This window comes from Onychomys torridus, chromosome 7, assembly GCF_903995425.1.
Source record: "Onychomys torridus chromosome 7, mOncTor1.1, whole genome shotgun sequence".
NCBI lineage: Eukaryota > Metazoa > Chordata > Mammalia > Rodentia > Cricetidae > Onychomys > Onychomys torridus.
The window spans coordinates 70,272,670-70,281,490 of NC_050449.1; positions in this window are offsets into that span (position 1 = coordinate 70,272,670).

An 8,821-nucleotide genomic window follows, 5' to 3' on the forward strand; every position below is an offset into this window, starting at 1 on the left:
GATCTAGGATCCTTTTTATGATTAAGATCATGTTCCCTACCAATAGAGCCCCTTCAGCATCTTCTTGTGTTACTGCTGTCTTTTTTGTTTCTGTTTCTTTCCTTACTGCTCTGGCTAATAGCTTAAGTGGTATGTTGATGATAAAGTAGAGTGGGCAATCTTGACCCCAGTTTTAATCCTAATCTTGCCAAAAATGCTTGCAGATTCCTTCCCATTTAGTATAATGCTGGCCATAGATTTGTCATATGTAGTCAAAATGATCATGAGATTTGTTTATTCATTTCCCAGTTTCTATTGGGCTTTTATGAAAAAAAGAATATTGAACTTTGTCAAAAGTGTTCCTGTTTTTTTTGGCATGATTTCTGTCCTTATCTAATTTATGTGCTTTAAGACACATATTAATTTGCATGTGTTGATTGATCTTTGCATCCCTGAATGAAATCCATTTGGTTGTGGTACATGATCGCTTTAGTGTATTTTTGAATTATGTTTGCAAATATTTTCTGTATGTCTATATTCACCAGGAAAATTGATTTTTCTTTTTCTTTTGTTGTATGCTTGTTTGGTTTGGGGTAGTAGGACAAAGGTAGCTTTGTGCCTTTTTCCATTTCTGTTTTGCACAACCGTTTGAGAAGTGTTGGCATCAGATGTTTCTTAAAGATTGGTGGACTTTGATAATTCCCTACATTTCTAAGTTTCCAGAGTAAGATTTTTTTATATACTTATGATTTAATTTTGATACATTGCATGTCCTGGGAATTTATCCATTTCTTGAAGATCTGGTATTTGGTAATTTAGATATTCAGTACATCCACTGGTAATCCTCTAGATTTCACTGGACCTGGCATGAAATTCCCCATTTTCCTTGTCTAATTTTATTAATTTGAAGTGCCTTTGGCTAGCTTCACTGGGAGTTTGTGGTCTCACTCTCATCTTGCAGAACTAGCTTCTTTATTCTGTTTGCGTCTTTCAGTCTCACTTGTGTTCACTCCTGCCCTCAGGCTCAGCATTTCTAACTCCCCAGTCATCTCATGTTTGACTTGTTCTTGGTTTTCTTAAGCCTTAAAATGTTTGATTATGTTATTTATCTGAAAGCTTCAAAATTCTGTAAATTTTATTTGTAATTTTTATGCCATGTGTTTCTGTGTGTTTGTTATCTGTATGTAAGTGCAGGCACATAAACAGAAGTCAAAAGATAATTTTAGGGTTCTCTTTGTCCATCATGGGACCTGGGAATCATACTGTGAGGTCTGTATGGCAAGCCTTTACCTTCTGAGCTGTCTTGCCTATCAGCACTTTACTTTTAATAATCTGCGCTCTTAGAACTGTCCATGCTGTACCCCACTGATTCAGATAATTCATGACATCTGATTTATTTGATTTGTTTAATCTCACCCCTGATTTCCTTGGAAACCACTATTCATTCAAGATTATAGTGTTAAGTCTACTAGTATTTTCACACATTCTGGGTTTTCTCTTGTTGCTCTTTAGAGTTTCCCACCCCTGTATGCTGTGATAAGATAAATAATAGAATTGTTTTAGGCTTGCTCACTTTTTCTTAGTGTGTGTTTGTGTGTGTGTGTGTGTGTGTGTGTGTTGTTGTTGTTGTTGTTGTTTCCATATTTCTCTGTATACTTCCAGAGGGTTCTGCTACAGTCTTTGTAAATTCATGGTTTTCTTAGTGTGTGTGTGTTTGTGTTTGTGTGTGTGTGTGTGTGTGTGTGTGTGTGTTGTTGTTGTTGTTGTTGTTCCCATATTTCTCTGTATACTTCCAGAGGGTTCTGCTACAGTCTTTGTAAATTCATGGTTTTCTTAGTGTGTGTGTGTGTGTGTGTGTGTGTGTGTGTGTGTGTGTGTGTGTTGTTGTTGTTGTTGTTTGTTGTTGTTGTTCCCATATTTCTCTGTATACTTCCAGAGGGTTCTGCTAGTCTTTGTAAATTCATGGTTTTCTAGAGAGTTTGTGGCTTTTTTGCTGTCGCTATTTGTTTTGAATTCTGACTCCATCACTAGGCAAAAAATTAGTGTCCACAATCTTATTCAAAAACAGAGTTTGATTTAACTGCAGCAGAAATGGCAATCAAAGTCATATGGTAGCAATGTAATAGAGAGAAAACAAATCCAGTAACACCTTTTTTTCACATTCTTAAAAGTATCAGATTAAAATTATCTCCTAGGCCATCATGTATAGATATCACAATGCCCTTAAGGAATACAGGAGGCCAAGGACTTTGATGACCTATCTTTTTTTCCTGTCATAAATGAGAATGGTGTGTGCCTTTACATTTACTTAATGAAAGACAAACGAATATAAACTAAAATTAAAGTAATTCTATTTAAAGATATCAAAATATAATTTTGCTAAATGGGATAAATTACAATCCAAATTTTAGAACAAGCTACCATTTTGGTTGGTTGCACAGACTGTTATTACAAAATGATATAACTATACACTTGGGGACTGTCAACATCAGAAAGTTAATTTTTCAGTCCTAGAGTCTGAGAGCACAAAATCAGAGTACCAGATTTGTGGGATTCTCTACCTTCTCACTGTGTGCACAATCGTCTTTCCCAGATGTGCCCAGAGATCATATGAGATTTGTTTTTCTCTACCTAGTCTTAGGCAGGCAGTCCTACCAGACTTACTCTGTATTTATGACTTCATTTAATTTTAATCACCTTCCAATATCCCTGCCTCTAAAAGAAGCCAGAGTTAGGCCTTGAAAGTATGAGGCAATTTTTATAAGACATAATGCAGCCCACAGCACCATAGAAGCAAAATGTAGAAGCTCTGGGATCCATAACAAGTTCAGATCCTCAGTCATGCCATCACCATGGATCTTAAAAGTCATGGTGGTATAGTTCTTTAAGCTATAAAATTGGTTATTAGTGTAAATGTCATAGACTCATTTTGATAACTAAATGAATACATATGTGACACAGCAGATAAAAATTCTTAAATAAATCTTACTACTATTATTAGATTAACTAGTTACAAGATAGGATGCTCTTTTAGTCCCTAGCAGCAAAGCGTGTCTCTTGGTTCTATTGAATACACTTTGTTTTAAAGCCTTACTTTCTGGAAATGCGGTGGTACTAACAGGACAGCCATTCTCCTTTTCTCTTCAGATTTGCAGTATGTGGAAATGGTTTACAAATTCAAATCCTGGCCTTCAGTCCAGACCCATTGAACCAGCTCCATGAAATGAGCCCACCAAACAATATTCTAATGACCTCTCTAGGTAATTTTACTGAACATCAATATTTCAGCCTCAATGCAAAAACGCAAGACAATCTTGTAAAAGGGCAAGTCTTCATAGAGGTAAGCTCCTTGTCCAATCTTTGACATGGAATGTTTAGTTTCCTATGTGATTTAGCAACTTACCTTTTAAATGAAGTTATATGAGACTTTTACACAAAATTTATAAATAATACACCACAATATGAGTGCATATAATTATCCTGATGATGAGCAATAACGGAAAAAATGTCTACTGGCAAATGAAAGAGGTAGATTTTAGTAGAGAGCCTTTTGTTTTTTTATTTCATTAATTTACAACTCACATCTGCTTCAGAAATGATTGTGTGAATTCTGGCTAGTGTTTTTATTTTACTAAAAGAAAAATGTCATGAGAGGAATTTTCTTTATAGGATTTATAATAATAATTTATGATTTATGATCTAGGTTAGGTTCTCACATATGAGGAGCCTCATTTGATAGTACAAGTTGTTTAAAGTAGTTTCCTGAGAATCAGAAACGATTTTCACATAATTTTATTGGATTCCTGGCTTTGGCTTTGAAAATGTGATTTCCTTTATTATAAAATGAGAGCACGTCATTTTATTATGAAAGTTAGTATTGATTGACTGGAAGCATTCAATGAGAAAGATCTAGCCAGCATTCAAGTATTCATTCAAAGCAACATCTCCAAGGCATTAAAATGAATATTTTAATATGTCAAGGCCATGGTTCTGTTTCAGAGATGAGATAAAATGTATCAAACATTTTATTGGCCTGTGGTCTGTATAATTGAGCATGACAGTAAATGAGAAGTGATTCATTGTCCTTGTTAGTGCTGTATGAAAAGTCCCTTTCTTGACCAACATAAAGATCTTCCCTGGTTTTCTTACAAGACATTAAACATTTCATTGTTAATCACCTTCATAATATGCTTGCCTATATTTCATATCTAAGAAGTCACAGAGCAAAAGAATACTCTTCCATGAACTGCAAATGAGGATTAAATCCACGAATAAAGATAAAGGGGAAAATAAAAAGTGGAGGGACATACCTAAAAAATACAGGTAAAAGGTTTAGATAGAAATAACCCTTAATATTCCAAAATCCAGTAGAATGATGAATATTATGTGTGTATGATGGGACCTTCTTACCATAAACTGAAAGAACTAAGAGCTTATGCAATTTCCAGCTTTCCAAAGCTCTGTAAAGAGAACCTGAGCAGGGTGCTATGCAGAAAATGGAATTAAAATGAGTTGATAATTGAGGAACAGGAGGACAAGCATACTCTTCCCCCATCAAATTACTTCCCTGCACTGGGGTCTGAAAGATGTAATGATGTCTCTGCAGTATTGCATATATTTCTATCATAGTGTGAAGGTATTGCACTTAGCTGCCTAAGCAGTTTAGCTACTATTTTAATATCACAGTACATTTTGTGGATGTTTCATATTGACCGCTGCATTGAAACCAGTAATGAGGTATTCCAAAGACTTTAATTAGAATTTTATTGATGGTATTAATAAAATAAGTGTTATTGATTGGTTGAATCTGCATTGAATTAGTAGTTAACAAAAACAACAACAGAGATTTACACAAATATATCATATTAAAATCATTTCATGGAAATATTGAAGTTATTTAGGCATGCTAGTGGCTTACCATCCTAAGCATTCTAGTTTTAAAGTCAATTCTTTGGATATTATTTTGGCATTTTAAAAAATATCATTAGCAATAATTATCACATATAAATGAAAGTAGCTTGCTTTAATTAGCAGCTTAACAGAAAAACCATTTAGATAATCTGACAAGAAGCAATTTATGTACACTGTTCATAGCCTATTGGTTTACCATAGAACATTTAGTGTTAAGAAAGACTTTCAGTAATATTCCATAGATCAAAATAGGTCCTTCACATGTTAACTGTGTTCTTACACTCAAGGACAATTTCTTGAGCTACTTGGGTTCCTTTGGAAATTTTTTCTCTTAAAAAACTACTGTTTTGCTCTGGTGGTACACACCTTTAGTGTCAGCACTCAGGAGGCAGAGCCAGGCAGATAGAGTTCAAGGCAAGGCTGGTCTACACAGCAAGATCCAGGACAGGCACCAAAACCACATAGAGAAACCCTGTCTCAAAAAAACTGTTAATTCCTTCATGCTTTTAAAATTACATAGGGATTTTTTTTGTTGTTGTTATTTATTCATTCTTTCTTCACGGGGATATTCTGTCTCACTCTATAGCCCAGAATGGCCACAAATTCAGCATAATCCTCCTGTGTGGACCCCCCACATATAGGGATTGCATGTGTGAGCCAATGTACTCAGCCACTCTTTCATCCTAAGTAACTCAGCTTCTTAAATTGTACATTCTACAACAAATGTTTCTATTTTAAAAACTAGAATTTTTATTTTTATATATAAAATATAACCTTAAGTAAAATATTTACAAATTTTGTAAAAATTCTCAAAATTATATTCTTCATGTTGAAATTAAAAGTATTTTAAGCAAAAGACATTTAAAGAATGGGATTTAATTGACACTTAGTGATTTTTCAAAATTTTCTAGTTTAAAAAGAATAGTCTACAACCAGGATAACCTTGATTGTACTGCTCAATAAAGATTTAAACAAGTCTTTTACTACTCTAAATAATTAAGTTGATATGCAATGTTTAAATATGTGGTATGCATTTACTGTTGTATGTTTAATATGACTGCTGATGTGGGCCTATGGGTACCAATCAGATTTTTTAGGCTTAATAACAAAACATTATTCATACCGATTAGCATTTAGGCTGTATAGAACTGAATCTTGGTTTTTCCCATGACTTTACTACAAGGGAATGCAATTATTTCTTTAGTTTACTTGAAAGATGGGGGCGTACTGAAAATTTATTACTATATAATGAGGTACTACATCCTTGATGGCTTAGAATGGCTTTTATCTCAGTGTCCAAGGGATATAACGATAGATTACCTGGGTCTTTGTCCAGTTCTGATAGTCATTTAGACTAAAAGGAACAACTCTGGGACTGAATCTTTCATGGAGCTGAGAGCCTACTTTGAAGCACATTCAAATTCTTGTTCCAGTTTAGATTTGGAGTTTACAGCGCTGTGACTCTTAGTTCCTAGAGATAGCCCCCAGTACACAGGCAGTGTTCCAGGGGTCATGTGCTTCAGGAGTAGCAGAAGAGAGTCCCTCCAACTTCTCTACTCTTTCTTGAGGTCAGGATGAGGACCATTTCAAAGGGATAACATGATATGATAAATATTATACAGGATATTCTCTCTTTAGAGTTACTCTAAGTTGACTGACTAGAACTTCAATGGAATCCTGAAAATCTTTTCACCTTTGCCTTATTTTTTTTTTGAACAAGTGATGGGTTCTATCCATACCCATAAAACTGGATGACACCAGCATGTCCATCAAGAAAGCAGGACTAACAGGGGACAGCTTATAATTATTCCTGTTATATTTAATGAACAACAGAATAATTTCTCTGGGTTAATTTTAAAGCAATTTATATAAAGTATTTGGAATACTGCACAATGCCTAGTGAATATTTATTACCATATTTGTTTTGACAGTAACTTTTGATGAACTAAAAAGATGATACCATTGAGTCAGATGTAAGTTGACATGGAACTAGATATGGGAGCTTTATTATTCACCATAGCCCATATATATCTTGCTGTGTGCAGACAGTTAGGTTGAGCAGATGTAATAGATCAAAGTGTCAAATTTCCATAGAACTATTATAGAACTATTGTAATATTCTGCATTCCCTCCTGAGCATTGTGCCACTACATGGAGTGTGAGGGAAGTAGGCTGTGATATTAGGTGGTTTTTCCATATACCCCACATCAGTATTCTCATCACTTAAGAGGGATGAAGAAATTCTGACTAAGTAACTGACTGACCATATGAATAGTGCAGTGTTTCATTAACCAAAGAGAGCACACTAAAAACAGCCTTTTTTTTTTTTTTGCTACTCTGCTGTTCCTTACTCTTCATTTCCCCAGAAAATATAGTCCAGCCATAAAAAATACCTCTTTTAACAGGAGTATAATAAGCAAAATGTGCTTTAATTTTCTTTGCTTTGAAAAGAAAATGGTCATTTTTGTTTGTTGTTTGTTTTTACTCAAGGCCTGAAGATTAAGTTTAGGTAGCAGTAGAAAGATTACATGAATTTAGTGCAAACAATGCCTGAAAACAATGCAATTACTTATTTTCCTATACTTTGTGGTGGTATTGTGCTCCCCAAAATATTGTGCGCCCTAATAAATTTACCTGGGGTCAGAGAACAGACAACCACTAGATACAGAGCCAAAAATGGTGGCTAGAAAATGGGTCAGAACAAGCCATAGCAGAAGCTGGGTGGTGGTGGTGCTTGCCTTTAATCCCAGCACTTGTAAGGCAGAGCTAGGCAGATCTCTGTGTGTTCAAGGATGCAGCCAGCATGGAGACACTTTAATCCCAGAAATCGAGCCTTTAATCCCAGGGAGTGATGGCAGAAAGAGAAAGATATATAAAGCGTGAAGACCAGAAACTAGCAGCATTTGGCTGGTTAAGCATAGGCTTTGGAGCAGGACAGTTCAGCTGAGATTCATATGGATGAGGATTCAGAAGCTTCCAGTCTGAGGAAACAGGATCAGCTGAGGAACTGGCGAGGTGAAGTAGCTGTGGCTTGCTCTGTTTCTCTGATCTTCCAGCATTCACCCTAATAACTGGCCTCAGGTTTGATTTCATTAATAAGAACTTTTAAGATTCATGCTATAATACTTTGCCTAATTTTTCATTGAAATTACTAGAGACTTACAGTAAGCTGGGGCACAGCAAAACACAGCCATTACTTTGTTTTCACAGTGTTATCAAAACTTTCATAGCATTTTCTCATTAATTCTCAGAAAATGCCAATGGAATCAGGTGATCACTACTCTTTGCTCCTCTTTTCTCTTCCCCTTCTCTTTTTTCTTTCTTTTCCTTTTCCTTTTTCTTTTTCTCTATACTTTACCTTATCTTCTCTGTCAATTTCTACCTCTGTGAAGGTAATTTTTACCTTGGTAGAAGGGTCTATTCATGGTCCAGTTAGACTGTCCTTGGCCTATTAAGTTCTCTTTCTGTCTCTCTTTGTCTCTCTCTCTGTCTCTCTCTGTCTCTGTCTGTGTGTGTGTGTGTGTGTGTGTGTGTGTGTGTGAAATTGAATCAAAAACATGATTGATAATTCCACTGTTGTGGAACAATTTAATTACAGAATTTATATGAAAGAAAACAATAAGCCTCACCCTGGAAACACAAATAAGAAACAGAAGGGCCCCATTGTCGAGGACAACACCCACATAACTTATTGAACATGGAAAAGTTGAGCTGGTGCCTACAAGGACACTTCACAGCTACTTTCTAGTGTCTTCGATGCAAGAAGTTGCTCCACAGGCTATGGAAAGAAACCCAGCCACGAACCCTTAATCTACAATTTGTCCTGCTTGCAAGATCTGTTGGGCAATGATGGCACAAAGCTTGTGGGAATAACCAATAATGTCTGATTTGATTTAAGGTCAACTCTGTGAGATGGAGCTCATAACCAACA